The sequence below is a fragment of the Centrocercus urophasianus genome, unplaced genomic scaffold, assembly GCF_019232065.1.
Source record: "Centrocercus urophasianus isolate 14NV4802_14NV808 unplaced genomic scaffold, USGS_Curo_1.0 seq_16, whole genome shotgun sequence".
Lineage (NCBI taxonomy): Eukaryota > Metazoa > Chordata > Aves > Galliformes > Phasianidae > Centrocercus > Centrocercus urophasianus.
Genome location: NW_024884711.1, coordinates 32,987,109 through 33,004,328, shown reverse-complemented (window position 1 = coordinate 33,004,328; position 17,220 = coordinate 32,987,109). Strand labels below are relative to the sequence as shown.

Genomic DNA, 17,220 nt, shown 5'->3' with positions numbered 1-17,220 from the left:
CATCAGGGGATAGGAATGCATTATCTGCCTTGGATGTTTGTTCTACAAGATGATCACCCTCCCTGGTATAAATGTGTTTCTTTTTATGTTTTTCTTTTTTGTGAAAGAGCACTTCAGTATCCCATGAAAACAATTCTACAAAATCATCAAATCTGTCTTTATACAGACTAACTGATCAGGGTGAGCAGTTTAAAGTTTCTCACTTTAAGGCATTATCTCAGACTCTAAAACCTTTCTTGGACTCTTTTCTGCACCCCAGAAAGTGACCAGACCTGTAAAGGGCTTTGCAGGAGTGGCATGATCTATAATATAGATCTATATATATGATGATCTATATATATGATGATCTATATACAGATTTTCAGCCCTCTTTCCTATCTTCTCGCTGTACATGCTTTATTCATATAACTTGTTTTTGCTTTATTCATTTAATGTAAATTCATGCTAGTTCCCGTTGCTCTACAGCCCTGCTGAACTGAGTTGTTTTCAGCCACAAACCCCTAAGTGTTTTTCAAAAACACTGCCCTCTGGCCACCCCCTACTTTGCTTTTGCTGTATGCTTTTGCTTATAGCTGGAAAATTAAAATTTTTACCTTAATAAAACAGACTAACACCTGCGATATTTTGTAATTGAATCCCACATCAGGTTTTCCATGCTAAGAAATTCAGATTAGCCACTGTCCAAGCCCTCTGAAAAATATAATCCAATTAATGTTCTCTGGCACTATTGAAATTAAGATAGCATTTCAAGACAAAAGAAATAAGCACCAACAAATGAAGAATTTCACCTGCCAGCTCTTCAAAATATTTATTTCTAACAGCTGTTTTCCAGCAGCCTACTTAGTCCTTAGTAGAGCGCAGTCATTTATCATCCTCACGTGGTAGTTGCCCATTATCTTGCTCTTTCCTAAATGGAAAACGATAGTATTCATTGAATGCTTTGTTCCGTATAATTACTATCCCCTTTCAAATAATGCTCCTGTACCACTAATTCATTGTTCCTCATTTAGGGAAAAACTTCTCAGTGTCCTTTGCTTCAGTTGCTCTATTTGTTCCCCCTTGCAACACCACCAATGTTTTCTTTGTCCTCTTACAGCATTGTCTGCTTCAAAGCCTGCAATTTCCGATCATTGGCATTTCGAGAGTGCTGAAGGGATATTTGCAATTTATTTTATTTATAAGTGGTGCTCTCAGTACACCACTGGACCTGAATGAGCTCTTACCCAAAGCTGACATCCAAAGCTTTCATACACCCGCTCCTACACCACTTGATGCACTCAGTTGTATGGAGAGAGAGCTACAGAATATATCCATTGCAGCTCCCTTCTACCATTTAGGAATAAACTATTTTCCATCTCAGAGGGTTCTTTGTTTTCATTTTTTAGCTTTGTTTACATTTTTTTTAGCAAATTTTTCCTTATAGTTGTGATTTTCTTCCCATAGAGATCAGACTCAAAACATTTCTTTTCTTGGAAATCCAATTTTCCATTAATACAACCAAAGATGATGGAAGATACTCAGTCCACGCCACAAGCACAGCATGTTTCACTTAAATGCTCATTAACAAAAGGAGTTATGGACTTCATGAAATTCTATGTGCAGTCCTACTGAGCAGCTGCTCTGCACAGGAAGAGTGTGGAAGGCTACGAAGAGGAGGGAGATAAATGAGCGTGATATCCTTACAAGCAAAATATAACAGTGCCTGGAGTGAGTTAGGAGCCACATTTGTTTGTCTGTAAGGAGAGCAAACAATGAGCAAATTTGTTTCCATAAGGGATGGACACTGCTACAGTGATATTTGGGATTATTCTGCAGAGAAACTCCAACACAATTTCATACAGAGCTATCACAACTATGCAACACCGAGGCACAAGCAAAGTCCAGCCCATTATCACAACACTGCAGACTGGAGAGGTCAAATGGCTGGGTGGGAATAATTCTGCCGAGCATTTTTATTTGGTCTTCGGGCACGCACTCAAACTGCAAAATTTACTTTGTGATATAGTAAAATCTAAACACTTCAAACATTTTTGAAGTTTCCTGAGGCTTGTCAGAGCCCTGTCCCATTTTATTGAACAGCATGTTTAACTTCATGGGTCTATCAGATGAATTCTAAAGTAAATAACATTTGAACAAGATGAAGAACATAAAGTTGCAAAATAAAAAGCTTTTTTAAAAGCACCCTATTACTCTGTTCAAATACCCCAGCATTAGAGTGCTTGGAAACCTCTTAGAGCTAAGTATGCATTTTTAAATAACGCCAGTTGTGCGGGCTGCAGTTACCGAATTCCAGCCTGACATTGAGCACTTAAAGAGTTTAGAGAATCCAGACTCTCTTATCAGCTTGCAGACAAGGGCACTAAATGTCATGTGGGCTTCCTTTTGGCTTATAGCCACAAGCTGCACGTAGTATTTAATGTAGTCTCTGGTGCTTAAAGTATTAGGAAAACCTGAATACAAAGTGCTGCCATTAGCAAAATCAGTGCTGTCTTTTAACATTCTACAGTATGCATTTCTGGACTGGTATTAGACAAAACTTCCCTAAAAACAGAGGTCTGTGTTTTGGTTTTTTTTCCGCCTGTGACTTCTTCACAAGGTCCTGAGAAATTTTTCTGGGTAGGATCCTGGAGGCAAGTGTTTCTATTTTCCACCCACACACTCGGTGTGTTCATTAAATAACCCACTTTACTATGTTTCTTAATGCCCAACACTTTACCAGAAAATAATACGTGGATCGTGTGTATTCTAACAATACTTATGGCATATCTCTTGTGCGTAGTAAAATATTTTAATTGTGGAGCTAAATTCACTGTAGCTTATTGCTTAAAGAAAATAGGAAGGCAAGATAATAAAATCATTAAATCTCCTCAATATACTTTTTTCTACTTTTTTTTTCTGTAATAAAAAGTATAGTGCAGTAGAAAGGATTATTCTTAAAAGCTATCTGTCAAAAATAAATAGGTTATAGAAAGATTGGCATAGAGAGCTACAAGAAGGTATCAGCCTATGTTAAAATAAACAAGACCAGTTTAATCGCAGTAGTATTAAAATGAATCAGTGGGGAAAAAAGTCAGAGAGATCACCAAAATTACAAATCACAAAGGAAAAACAAAAGGATGGTGTTCTTAATACATCTCTAACCATGAACACATCTGACAAAAATTGGATTTGCCAAAGGTTTTGTGCAAGTGATATTGATGAATTGTCTTCCAAAAACCCCTGTGACATTTCAGTCCCTCTTTGAGCACTGCATTATCAGATCCAATCCCCGATTTCTGTGTTTCCCCATGACTGCTGGATGGTTTCTCTTCTACCCAAGCTGCATCCCAGAATCCTGCCCTACTCGAGCACCAGGCTAGATTCTGGTCTATAATAATCTACACAAATTCTCAGTTCTAGCCATGTCTATCTCCATTCTTCTTATTTGCTCTCTTTTCTGTGGCCTTTGCCTATGTGAAGATATGCCCTGGGCCAAACCAAAGAGAGCACAGGTGAGGAAAAATACACAGAGTTTCAGAGGGACTAGAAGACGATCTATTAATTGCATACTGGTGGAAAGCTGGTGGAAGACTTCCAAATGTCCTTTGTAGGGGTTTTCCCACAGCCCAGTCTAAAATGCTAGAGCCATGCTGGGGTGATCCACAAGGGAAAGGTGACATTCCCACATAAACATTCTACACATGACTGTGATGTGCACTTCAAACAACCGGTGTGGTGAGAGATGTGGATGGACATCCTTCAAGAACTGGGGGCATCTCTCAGGTCCTTTCTCTTAGGCTGAAATTTGGATTCAAACTAGAGTAGAATAAAATGCCATAACATGTAATATGGGGAAGACAGTTCCAGGGGTAGCTCACTGCGTTCTAAGAGAAAGTTCTTCCCAGACTTTTTGGGCGCTAAAAACCAGACGCAGCAACACAAACTAGACTTGTGCTTTAGTTAAGTCATGGAGTGAGCATCTAGCCATCAGCTGTGTCTTATGCAAGAAACTGAATAACTGTCTGCATTTACAAAACAGGCAAATTTGTAGGAAAATTACATGTTCTGAAACTGATTTTGTTGAAAATCTGTATTTCCTTTCCACATATGGCTTTCTTACTTTCTTTTATGCATTTTGACATTATGTACACAGAAGAGCTTTAATTCAATTACTTCTCTCCGTATTAAATTATTCTGACATTGTTTATTCCATTACTACTTCTACAAATTTGAGGAGGGTTGAACGCTGGTTTTAATTCTGCCTGTCAGTTCCTGATTCATTGCCATTGCAATGTACATCATTTGAAGTGGGAAATATTAGCAAAAGCTGGAAATTGCTTGAGGGCATACTACTGGATGCACCCAGACTGACAATCCAGAGAGAGAAGGGGAAAACAGTTATTCTGGTCACAAAAACATCATGGGTAGATGGAGATCTGAACATAAGAACAGAAGTGAAACATTTACATCTGAATATAAATGGAAAGTTAATGGCAGCATGTGAGTTACAGATTGAAATTGGAGCCAACTGATAAAAGTGACAGAAAATAAATTAATGGAATTTTAGCCAGTAGTAGCATTAATAAATCACTGTATATAAATATGTTAGGAAAAAAAGGAGCTCAAACAAAGGATCTGCATACATTAAATAGATGTTTTTGCCTCCAGAAGAAAGCAGAACTAATTCAACTCATAGCACACGTGCACTGGAAAGCTAATCATCTTCTGTAAAGGAGGATTGAAGCCAGCATCTACTGAAGTGAAATGATCTCAAATCAGAAGGACCAAATAACTTATCCCAATGGGTCCTAAGGGCCGGGGAATTACTGACATTAATACTTTTCGCAGTAAACACATTGGCATTTCCCCTGGCTTTGATGCATTTTTACTTTTCCAAGACTGAAAAAGAAGGAGAGAATCTACCCAGGAACTGCTGCATTGCTTCTCTTCCCAAGCAAAATAATGGAACACATTCTCTATAAAAAAAGATTATGAGAGTAATACAGAACTAACACAGGCATATACAGTTTCATGGAGCACAGATCTTGTCAAACAAACCATTTCTGTTTTGGAGAAGATGACATTTCTTGTTGATAAAGGCAACCACGTTGACCGATGCAGTTTATTTGAACAAAGTGTTTGGTTTGGTACCACACTAAATTTTAACTCAAATATTTATACAGAAATAAATGGGCACACCCGAGATTAAAAATCTGGCTCTCTTGTGATCTCTGCTCTATTAGTATTTGTACCAGTGCCATTCAGTATTGTGTGCAGCAGGGCAGATCCAGCTCACAAAAAGATGGATTCTAAGGCAGAATCGGGATGGGATCTGTGCCACCCTCCAGGACAGGGTTGCAAGTCCAGGACACTGAGACCAGGCCAGTAGTGGAAAGGAAGGTCTATGGGACCCTGGGGTCCCTTTGAAGATGAGGAAGCTGCAGATGGACTCAACACATGGCAAAGGTACCTAAGGATAGGGAGAGCATGAGGTACTGCTCACAAACAAGGGCTTCTTTGCTTTTATTTCAACCTAAGAACCTGCCAATAAAGAAGAGTAACAAAGTTTGTCCTCATCACCTTTTTGGTGTTCACAACATGATTTGGGAAACCCTGTGCATGTGTGCATTTGCATTTTCCTCCCTGTAGGAGGAAAAAACTTGCAGCCTGTGCACATAGGATGTCTCATCAGACCATTGCTGTGGTTGCCTGGGAACACCAGTTCTGTGTCCCCACCAGTTCTGTCAGACTGTGTTTCCTGAGGGCTGCTGGCTTGTATCTCAAATGCTCTCACAAGCTGCAATGTGGATGTAAATGTGCACAGTGACAAAAAAACTATCACTCAAAATCAGTGTAACTCTCATATTCCATACATGTTTTACATCACAAGTTTGTTTTTTTTTTCTTTTCCAAATTGGGGTTTTTATTTAAGTATTCTAATCTTGTGAATTGCTGTAGGTCTAAGGAACATATGTAAATAGTTAGCTTTACAAGACATGTATGTACATGTACAGAAGGGTGAAAGTTTTGCTGATCTTTTATTTAAATATAATGCATTAATAACATCAGTTAGCCTGATGCACTCTGAACTACCTTCTTTACAACAGTTTCTACCTGGTTACATCAAACAATGGCAGTAAAATAGGTGCTAAAAACTTGGGCTAAATTTGGACTATCCATAGAAACGTTTTCACAGTTTGCATGCTATTGCTGGTAGAAAATAGAAGAAACAGGCCTGTGAACATAGCTGAATCAAATGCCAATATAGGAAATAAAGGACCACATGGGAGGCAAACGATCTCCTTGATTCTGGATTTTAAGGAACACCTGTCCCACACACCAGGATTTGCATCTGCAAACACGAGAATACAAATAATTTCCTATTTTCTCAGACTGCAGTATTTAATTTTCTCATTCCTACATCAACCTACAGCATTTTTGAAGATGGATTAAGCTCAAACTTCTAGTGCAAACAAAACATTTTTACACTCCACAGATGAGCAAAATAAAACAAAAAAAATCCCACTCCTTTTCTGCTTTATAGGTCTTCTCTAACAATCAAAACCAAGTGCAGTGCAGGAAAAGTAAGCTGATGCCAATTTCAGCTTTTGTCAGAGAGCTGCATTTAGATAATGCATAGAGAGCAAAAATAGCACTTAATCTTACTGCCTAAACCAGAAATGCTTTTGGTTAAAAAACCCACTAATATACAAAGGAAGTAAACATGGGAATTTGAAGAATGTGACAGCAAATGGATGTCTTTTGCTATGGAGAACACTGGAAAAGCTTACTGGAAGAGAATTCCACCCATGGCTGTTTAGTATGTGCGATCCAAGTGTTGTTTTTAACATATTTTTTTCATATCAGTGAAATAAGCCAATTTCACTGGGGCTGTTGCTTAAAATCTTTCTGGACTGAAATGTTTATCCCATGCAACCTTCATGAAAACAAAGCCAAACGGTGCAAGAAGCAGGCAGTTATGTTGGAGTCCCATCAGGCTACCCAAGTAGGTGGTGGAGTCACCGTCCCCGGAGGAGTTCAAGAACTGTGTGGATGTGGCACTGGGCCACATGGTTAGTAGGCATGGTTAGTAGGGGTGGAAACTTGGACTAGATGAGCTTAGTGGTCTTTTCCAAATTTAATCAATCGATGATGCTGTAACCTATTTCCAGCAATTATGTTGCATGGACAATTGAAGAACTGACCTACTGGGGAGCTGTAAGCCATGTCTGGCCCACAGCTGCACCCTGATGGGTGCTGGTCCAGGGGGCTGCTTTGCATCATTTGCCCATCCATCTGTCCATCTGTCCATCTATCCTGCACATGAACAGTGCCCGTCCAAGATGGATGTCCAGCACTCACCCCGTGCAGAGAGCAGTGGCTGTCGTGGCAGGACAAACTGAGCAGATGAGACAGTGAGACCACCTCTGGTTGACTGCTGGGCTATGGCACCAGAGGTCACAGGTTTGGGAGTGGAAGAGAGGATGAGTCTAAATTTCCAGTGACTTTTACAGGCCACATCATTTTAATACTGGCAAATGCAAACAGCATTTCTCATCCCTTATTTATCTTCAATAGCATTTAAAGTAGATGTACCCTGCTAAGTAGGTCACAGAAGATTCATTTCAGTGCTCAGAGCTTAATGAAAAACTATTAAATGCTAAATCAAGTATTAAAACCATATTTCTCTGCTGTATTTCACAGATTTATAGCATTTAACAACTTAAGAACTTTTTCTTTCCTCTTACTGAATTTCTGTTTTCTTTAATTGATGGAGTTAATTAACATGAGCACAGTAACAGTGAAGTGGCAACTGCTACTTAGGCAGCATTAGCAAACCGGTCACCCTGAAGTGCCATCAAAGCTGTTTTACTTTCTTGCTGTTAAGAGAGCAGCTGAAACTTCACAGAAAGCTTTGTTTTTTAAACATACCTGCTGGCACCAGTGCATCGGCTTTGGCGTTGGCTGAAGATATTTAGGAGGAATAACCTTAAGGAGCTAAGAAATCCAGGTTTAGAATCACCCTGTCCATGTGCAGCACCGTGCAGCTTACATTTAGATCAGCCCAAAAGATAATAATAATTGTTCCTCTAGGCTCAATTTCACATTATTTTTCAGATGGTTTATTGAATTATACTTTTTGTTATGCTCTGCCAGGGTGAGTAACCTTAGCTAGTAATCAGTTCTGTTTTATTTTTATAAATTTATTAATCCGTTTAATTAACTTCTTGTAATACTGCACTTGGAGTCACTGTAAGTTTTAACCAGTCCCACATAATGTGTTTTCCTGCAAACAGGAAAGTGAAAGAGCGCAGAATGAGCCTAATGCCCACACTGTGGAAAAGAGCAAAGAGCAGTTTAGTGGTCAAAGTGAAATTTTCCAATGAAGCTGGTGAGGCACTGGCACAGGGTGCCCAGAGGGGTGGTGGATGTCCTGTCCCTGGAGACACTCAAGGTCAGGCTGGACGTGGCTCTGAGCACCTGATCCAGTGTAGGTGTCCCTGTTCATTGCTGGGGGGTTGAGCCAGACGAAGAACCTTTAAGGGTTCTTTCCAACTCAAACAATGCTGATTCTATGTTTAAAGCTCAGTGTGTTACAGCAGATACAGTGTTGGGAGAAACAGAGTGAGCGTTAGAGGAGCACACACCGTAGCTGCCTTACTGATGCTTGCTTTGTTTGATGTATGTTTCAGTCTAAACAGGGAAGCTTTGCCTTCCCCTCTGATGTGCGGTTGGTGCCACCTCAACCCTGGAGGGGCAGAGGGAGGAACTGCCATCCCATGCCCAGAACATGTTTATTTCACAATAAAAATAAACCCAGTTTGATAGAAGAAAACCATTCCCCTGCTGCCGCTGCCATTCTTGCTGGGAGGATTCTCCACAATTATCCCCCACTCATCCAAACCAGCAGTGTGGCTTTTTCTCTCTTAATTCAGTTCAGCATTCAGCTTTGATTTTGGAAATCCTATCATCATCGTGGCTTGTAAGGAGAGCACAATAGTGAGCAAAGCCTGCTTTGAATTAGGGAATTACAGAGAAACTCTGCTCATTTAGAACAATGAGCATGTGATCTTTTTATCTGGTGCCCCCAGCAAAAGCCCGTGTGTGTGTGTCCAGAGAGGGGGAATAAAGGTGCTTTAACCCTTCGGAGCTACATCTTGCACCATGGGAATGAAGACCAGCCTGCTGGGCAGCTCATACTTATTTGGAGCATGCTCCTTTCTCTGCTCAACTAGGAGAAACTCTCCACTGACTGCATCTAGGCACTCTTCCTCACATAGCTGAAACATCTGTAGGCTTGGCTGTGCCACCTCTCTGTTCTGTATGGCACAGAGCTGCTTAATATCAGCACATGGCAGGAGAGGAGGTGTAGTCTTGGGACTCTGAAAGGCATTGTTCTTCAGCAGCTGGCACCAGAAATACCTCATTGTAGTTCCTCCCATCAGTGCCAGCCCAGGGTCAGTGAACACACAGACCTGATCTGTACAACTGTCCAAAACGTTAGCACAACCACAATGGGCTTCTTCTGATCAAGACACTACGTTAGCAAATGAAGCAAATAACATGCACCATGCACACAGAGTAACCTCCCTTCTTCCCTATACCGAGTGATTTACCCAGTGATTGCCACATTTTTTTCTCAGCTAAACTGTTTTGTATCTACCAAGCTTGTCCTGTGTCCAAAAAAGAGGAGTCTCAGCTGCCAGAGTTGCCTGGCAGGATGGCAGTTTTTCTCACTGGTGCTGCAGTTACATGGCTGTGTCCCATTCAGAAAGTAATGTTCATCTTTAAATCTGAAGAAAATAAACTAAAAGATTAATTTAAAAACAAAGCCAAAACAGGAAGAACCAACCCTACAAAACATTTATGATGCTTGTGATCCAATTAAGCCCTAACTGATGCTTCAGAGGCACCTTAAAGCTTGCATGCATCTGACTTTTTTCCAAATATATCAAGAAAAGAAACTCAATTGTGCAGATAAAACCTACATACAACACTGGATTTTAAGGCTCAGACAACTCTGGATTTTTCTATACAACAAAATACTATACAGGTAAATCCCATCATCATTCAGTTCTAGTGGCTCTTACACCAACAGAAGGTTGTTGCTGAAGCTAACAACAAGCATTTGTTCATCAACGGCTGCTCAGACTGTCTGCTTCCAGACATTATTTTCTGGTTAGGAAATTGTCTTCTGAAAACAAGAACATTATATATGTACAGAACAAAGACAACTATGTGCATGCGTGTGGGCTGTGCTCTGTGCCAGGTGTATGTGGGTGAAGCAATGAATAGGTGCTTACCAGTTCGATGTCCAACCAGTCCTGGCAATACCGAAGCAGCACAGACATTGTTTAGCACCTGGGCAGGATGACCACATGCAGAATGGCTTCCCAAGGCTGTCCTTGTCAGATCATGAGACAGATTAGTGTTTGCATACAGGCTTGTCTTTAAGCTATAACTCAGCTCTCCCCAGCCATGGCCCCAAACCCACTTGTGTCACCAGTGAGGTGCTGCAAAGGCTAAATGGCACCAAGGAATAGTAGAGACAGCATTAGCACTGGTTACTCCTCATCTCTGGTTAGTCCTAACTCTGTCATAGGCCTACCAAGTCAGAGTTAAAGGCAGTCCATTCCCAGCTTTGTTGGCTAGAAGGAAAGGTGTCCATTAGAAAAATGAAGATTGAGGCCCATTTCCCTGTTATAGCTTCTAGATATCAGTGGTATGGCACCTATGCATCCGCCATACTGAGAAATAGAGTCAACCACCTAAAATTCCATCTACTCCAGGACAAATGGTATGGAATACGTGGGAATTGCTCTGCTTCTAGGTGACTAGAAAGGAAAGGATGACTTCATGCTGTGGTTTAACCCAGCAAGCAGCTAAGCACCACACAGCCATTTACTCACTCCCCTCCATCAGTGAGATGGCAGAAAAAAAAAAAGGTTGCAAAACTTGGGAGTTCAAACAGTTTAATAGGACAAAAAAGGAAGGGATAATTATAATAACAAAATAATAATAATAGAATGTACAAAACAAATGATACACAGAACTCATCCTGAGTCCCCAAGCAGCAGGAGCCACCCCGGCCAACCCTACCCAGTTCTATCATTCAACATGACACCACATTGCATGGGACATGTGTTTGGCCATTTGGGGTCAGCTGTCCTAATTCTGTCCCCCCCCCCACAACTCCTCATGCACTCCGGCTTCCTTGCTGGCAGGGCAGCATGAAAAGCTGAGAAGTCCTTGACATAGCCTAAGTACACATCAACAACAATTAAAACAGAGTGTTATCAGCACTTCTATTTTCTCTTGAATCCAAAACACAGCACCATACCAGCCACTATGAAGAAAATGAACACTACCCCACTGAAATCAGGACAGTTTCAGACAGTTCAGCTGAAGATACAGGTCTGGGGTGCTTCTGGAGTCTTTATGTAGATCTACACCAGAAAAAGCTGTTTCTAACTTCTAATTGGTTTCCACTTCTGTTTTCTGTTGTTGGTACTGCAAAGTATGGCTTTGTCACCAAATTCTGACCTCATTACTTACATTTATGTGAAAAATATCCATACTGAATAGCACCCATGACTAACATAACTTAAATCTCAGACTATCCATCTCCTTAGACACTGAATAATGTTCATAAAAGTCTCATTTTAGCAACAACACTGGAACTAGTGGCACAGAACTCCACATTACCTCCCCATTCACAACCATGGTAATACAAGTCGAAAGTGGCTGAGAGTTTTTAATCGAGTCCTCCAGACAAACTAGGTCAGTTTAATTGAACCCAGGTGATACCAATAAGGAGAAAAAACTGCTACAGTAGAGACCATTGAAAGCTGCGCCTCCCAGCAGAGACTGTCTGCGGGAGATAAGGAATTCTTTTTGCTTCAGCTTGGCCAGTTTTCTTCCCTACTATGATAAAACCAATGACTAGAAGACAGAGATGCAGCAATGTTTCTCTACAGCATAACAGGATTTGACAATCAAAAAAGTAACATAAACAATTAACTTCCGATTCCTGGAGGTACCAGCAATGCTAAAGCAGTGATGTCTATCTTCTTACCTTTATGGCAGTGCTGAATTACATTGAAGTAAAAACATGCACAACATAGAAGTGAACCCAAATATTTTCTGCCCCATGGAGCCTCCCAACTTATTTTTCTGGCACAAACCAAGAGTGGTATTAAATACCAGAGAATAGGTACCTGCTGGTGCAATGGTTCCAGAGTGCAGGGTAGACAACTTCTCAGTCGAGAGTGTTTTAATGATTTAAGAGTCTTTAGAAACCATGCTTGTTATTAAAATAATTATTCAAGGACCCAGAATGTAGCTCAAGTGTGAAATCTAAGGCCTTATGTTGCTTTTCAGTTAAAGACTGTCACTTTCCAACTCAGTGTCACAATTAGGATTAGACTTATAGAAACTAAAAATATCATAAAATCACAGAATCATTACTGTTGGAAACGACCACTAAGATCATCATGTCCAACCATCGACCCCCTGTGCTCACTAACTCACGCCCCTCAGTGCCACATCCACACAGTTCTTGAGCACCTCCAGACACAGTAACTCTACCACCTCCCTGGGCAGCCCATGCCAGTGCACCACCATTTTCTGAGAGCAAGTTTTTCCCAATATCCAACCCGAGCCTCCTCTGGTGCAACTTAAAGCCATTACCTCCTGCCCTATGCTAAAGGACAGGATATAGATAGATCATTCCTGTTATAGCCAGAAAAGTCTAGAAAGTTACAGTGAGAGTTCAGTTTTGTTCATGGTCTTTGATGAGAATTTAAAGTGGTGTCTGGCCTCATAAGGTACCCCCAAAGGATCTCTGGGCCTCTTACATGGTCTTTGTTGTATGAGCCACTTATTTTCTTTCCTTATGACTTAGAGATGAAGGTTCAGGTTATGCTTGGTGTTGGAGGACCTAAAGCCAGCAGACAAGTTGGTCTTGCTGCATCCTGCAGGACACAGCCACACATAAGTGGGATGAAGTTACTGCAATAATTATACTTACCTCAGGGTAGTGTGTTGGAGCTATGGCTAGAAAACTTTGGGAAATAGGTAGGTTATTTTTTTCAACATGATGAAGAGTCCAGAAAGTTAGGCATAGGACTGACATTTGGGGCTCTGTAAACTTGAAGTTATACACTACATTTTAAGATGCCAATTTGTCCAGTGAGAAAAATCTCATTTTAATATTAGACTTGCCTTTGGAGAAACTAACAGAGTCAAAAGTCTCTCTTAGACCTGTGACAATCCCTTAAACCACAGATTTTTGTTAATATGCTAGGGACAGGAGTGTGTTTGTCTGCACAATGACCTACAGTAAAAGGAAACATCTGTGCTTTATGTAACTTTAATGTAGCTAAAGATGTCATATAGACATGAAGGGAGCACCATGAGTAAAGTTGAAGGGCTTAGACTTTTCTGAACTGAGTGTGAGTGCACTCCAGGTTAGGGTTACAGAGGCAAAACTGCCAGACAGGTGGTTTGAAGTTTATTTATTTATTTATTTATTTATTTATTTATTTATTTGCATTCTTCAGGTGAAGGAGTGTTACAGAGAGGAATGTTGTATGTGAAGTCCAAGAACCTGTATGTGACTTCAGGTACAGTTCTGGCCTCCAGAAGACCTCTCATCTTGAGCATACATTGTTATTTTCAGAACCAAATGCCTTACACCAATGTTTTTTTAAGGATTTTGAGAAACTACGGAAGGAAGAAAGGCTGTTCTTGCTGTGCCTTCTTAATTCCTGGAAGATAGGGACAGGATATAGATAACAAAAGGTTGGCTACCCTATATAGAAAATAACAATATAAGGACTAGAGTTTTTTCCATCCTGTTTCACCGCCCCTGAAATCATCACAGGGCTCACCTAGCATTTCTGATCTCTGCACTCTTGGCAAGAAAAACTTGTCTGGCTGCTTCCAGCTCCTCATCCCTGCCCCTACCCAGAAGTCCCAGCTGGGGATGTATGAGGCCTCTGCATATATGCAAAGATACAAGGGACAAACTCCAATCCATCACAAGGTTTTCTTCCTCTGCCTGGGCAAAGCATCACCACACAGGGAAGACATTTGCTTCTCACAGTCAAAATCAATAATAACCAAAAAGCCATGCATACCTAAAGTCATAATAAAAGGATCTGGTCCCACAGATGTGGAGCCTCCCCAAAAGAAACTCTCCTAGCTCTGCAGAATGCAGTAAGAAAAATTTGATTCACTTCTCCAACCCAAAACATAGACCTGATATTAACTTGTCATCCTCCTTCAATTGTGATGAGATCTTTCCTTGGAGGATGAAAGATGCTGGGTTCTACACAATGATGTGATGACTTCAGACCCCATAGCAGAAGCCTTCTTTCCCAAAGCCTTGTGGCTTCAGAACTTAACAAAAATGTCTTTAAACGTGTTGGGTTCTGCAACCCACAGCCAAGGCAGTTATGTAGATAGGACCATATCCTACCTTACTTTAGTCTGCTTGTTTCTGTTCTTCCCTGCCTTTGCAGGATGCAGGAAGGACAGCCCCTGTATCTGCCTTGGGTTTTCTCCCTTGCTCTAACCATCACGCCGACTGTTGTAAATATACTCCAAGAGAGCCTCAGCCTTAAGACCACAAGCAAATGTCCCTCACTCTCTGTGCCCCGCATAAAAACACTGTCTAGATACTTTATGTCCTCATATCGTAATTGTAATCCCATCCTTAACATCATAACTTCCCAGGAGATCATCAGATACATTAAAAGCCCTGGTTCACCTCACTATGAATCCTCTCCCCATCTTTCTGCTCTGTGCAGATACAGCCAGTATAACTTGTTTGGCTGCCTAATTTTCTCTAACCTGAAAGGTATTGCAAAATGAGATGATATAGTAGGACACAATAGCCTTCAGCTTCCATAGTTTATTGCCTAAGCTTTACAAGGTGCCTCAATAAAAATGTCTTTAATGCATTAACTCCTGCAATGACAAATCTACCCCTAAAGTGATATGTAGCTCATGGGGCCATCCCATTCCTGAGATCAGTTAAGTCAGAGAGTCAAAAGTAGCTAGGCAGGTTATTCCTGTTACAACCTGCCTTGGTCTGGAAGGCAGCAAGAGAGCAGGCTTCAGTGGGGCACTCTCCTTCACGTCATGATTTACAGAAATGGCCAGTCCCCTGGGTACATTTGAGGCTATGGCTAAAGCTGTTCATGAATCCAGAGCCTAAAGTATTTCAGAACATCATTAATGCAGCATCTTGCAGTGACTAGCTAGAGGGGAGACTCTAAAAGGAGACTGTAGCAAACTGGGCAGAGGGTCTCTTGCTATTTGAGCTGCCACCCAAGTATATTTCAGCATGGGGATAGGGTCAGATTTAGGGTTTCAAAATCAGAAGTAGGCAGGCAAGCTCTTCTTGCTGTTTCAGGCAAAACACAGAGAGCCAGTGAGTAGAGACTTGTCGGTAGTTGAGGGTCTCATCTAGTTTTAAAGGTGACTGTCACTCAATGATTCAGAATCTGTATTGTATTACAAGTCATAAATGTTGTAATCTTTTCCATAGCTTATAAAGTAACAGCAAAGTCTCCTACTAGAGGGCCTGAGGGACTTCTGTAGCCTCTGACAATGCACTAGTGCCCTGGTGTGCTGCCAGCTAGGGCAGGGGTACGCGCTGGTCTTTCTTTCGCTAGAGCCACAGACCGTGTTCAGGGTTTGTTCCCTGCTTTCAGTGGAACTGAACCTGGGGTTTGAGTTAGCAATAGGGGTCAGCTGCTTTCAAAAATACCTCCTTCTGATGGCCTCGGTCCTGCAAGGGGCATATCCATGAACACTGAATTCTTCCTTGCGCAAGTATCTCCAGTGCGGCCCTTCAAGGTTGTCTCCCTGCTGTGACAACTGGAGGAAGCGGTGGCTCCCCTCCCCTCTGCCCCATGCCTGCAGCCCTCTGGCTTTCTGAAGTCACAGATTCTGTGCTCCTCCCTCCACAGCCTGCCTTGGGTGTGGTGACGTACGTGAGACCTCAACTCCTGATTCTCACAGGTCAGCAGGTAACCTTTGTAAGTAAACAAGCACCCAAATTAAAGACAGGCATGTTTCAACAGGGGTTCTCAATCTGATTCCAAAGGTGAAAGATCAAGTTTATTAACTAAGCCACCCACCTCCCTAGGAATATTACATGAATTAAAACCAGACTTCCTGGTGTTCTATATGCAGCGCCTGTCAACAGCATAAAGTATGTCTGGAGAGGTTTTAGTTACTTTTCTGAAAAATATAAAAAAAAATTAAATTCTTCTTTTGATTTAAGGCTTAGAAAGTTTTTTTTAGGTTTATGTGGATGATATCCTGTCTTCCACTTACAGACTCAGACTGAGAAACCTTCTTTAAATTGGACATTGAAGATGAGATAATACACATATACAGTCCTCTCTGAAAGGATAAAAACTTTACTGAAAAATCAAGACTTAGATTACTCATTACTTTATAACTATTAAAGACATTAGACCACGTGCTCCATACAAACTCTAAATCTAAAAGTCAAACCCAAATGCTGATCTCCAGTATAACCAGTGCTGTAAGTTAGTGCGAGGGCTGGAAATGCTGACGGTTCACTTACAGCACAAAGAAGAATTAGCATACCATTCATGATAGACAGTTTGAACTAATAAGAGAAAGAGCCTTCCCTCCAGTAGTCACACTGATTAGGCATCTTTTGTAGAACTTCCTTGAATGGAGATGAGCATTAGTGACTTAGTTCAAGCTGGTGTAAACCAGGACTAATTCAATTTTAATCAGTGGTGTTAGGTTGATCCAAATAAATTCATTATATTTTATCCATGATTGAGTTACTGCATGTGAGCTTCAGCATGTAATAATTTGTACTAGATTCCTAATCAGCGCTCAGAGTAAGAGGTCATATCAATAAATGTAAAGCCTACCTCCAGGCAAATTAATCTCATAAGCTGTTGGCTACTGCAGTACTCACTTATATGTTGTACATGGCATAGAGGAGAGACCACAAAATGTACCAAAAACATTCTGGAGAAATAGACAGCCACCTGCAGTAGTTCCCTGGATCCTTCTCAAGGAATTTTAAAAGAGTGAAAATAGGTAATCTACATTTAGTTAGTTATTTATTTAAAAAGAAAGTCTCTGATCAATCCAACTGCATCTGTGTGAATTTGCAATTAGTAATTGGATGGGTTAATTTTGCCTGTGCTCTTGAATTAACTGAGGACATGTCAAAATCCC

General features: G+C 40.9%; 1 long non-coding RNA gene across 1 annotated transcript; it reads right to left on the bottom strand.

Annotated features, from left to right (window-relative positions):
* Window positions 1–806: 806 nt before the first annotated feature.
* On the bottom strand, window positions 807–15,933 carry LOC122159568. The gene is made up of 3 exons (XR_006168560.1): window positions 15,758–15,933; window positions 10,284–10,384; window positions 807–907 (listed from the first exon to the last, which is right to left on the bottom strand). It is a non-coding gene; the product is annotated as an uncharacterized LOC122159568 (long non-coding RNA).
* Between the last annotated feature and the right edge of the window lie 1,287 nt (window positions 15,934–17,220).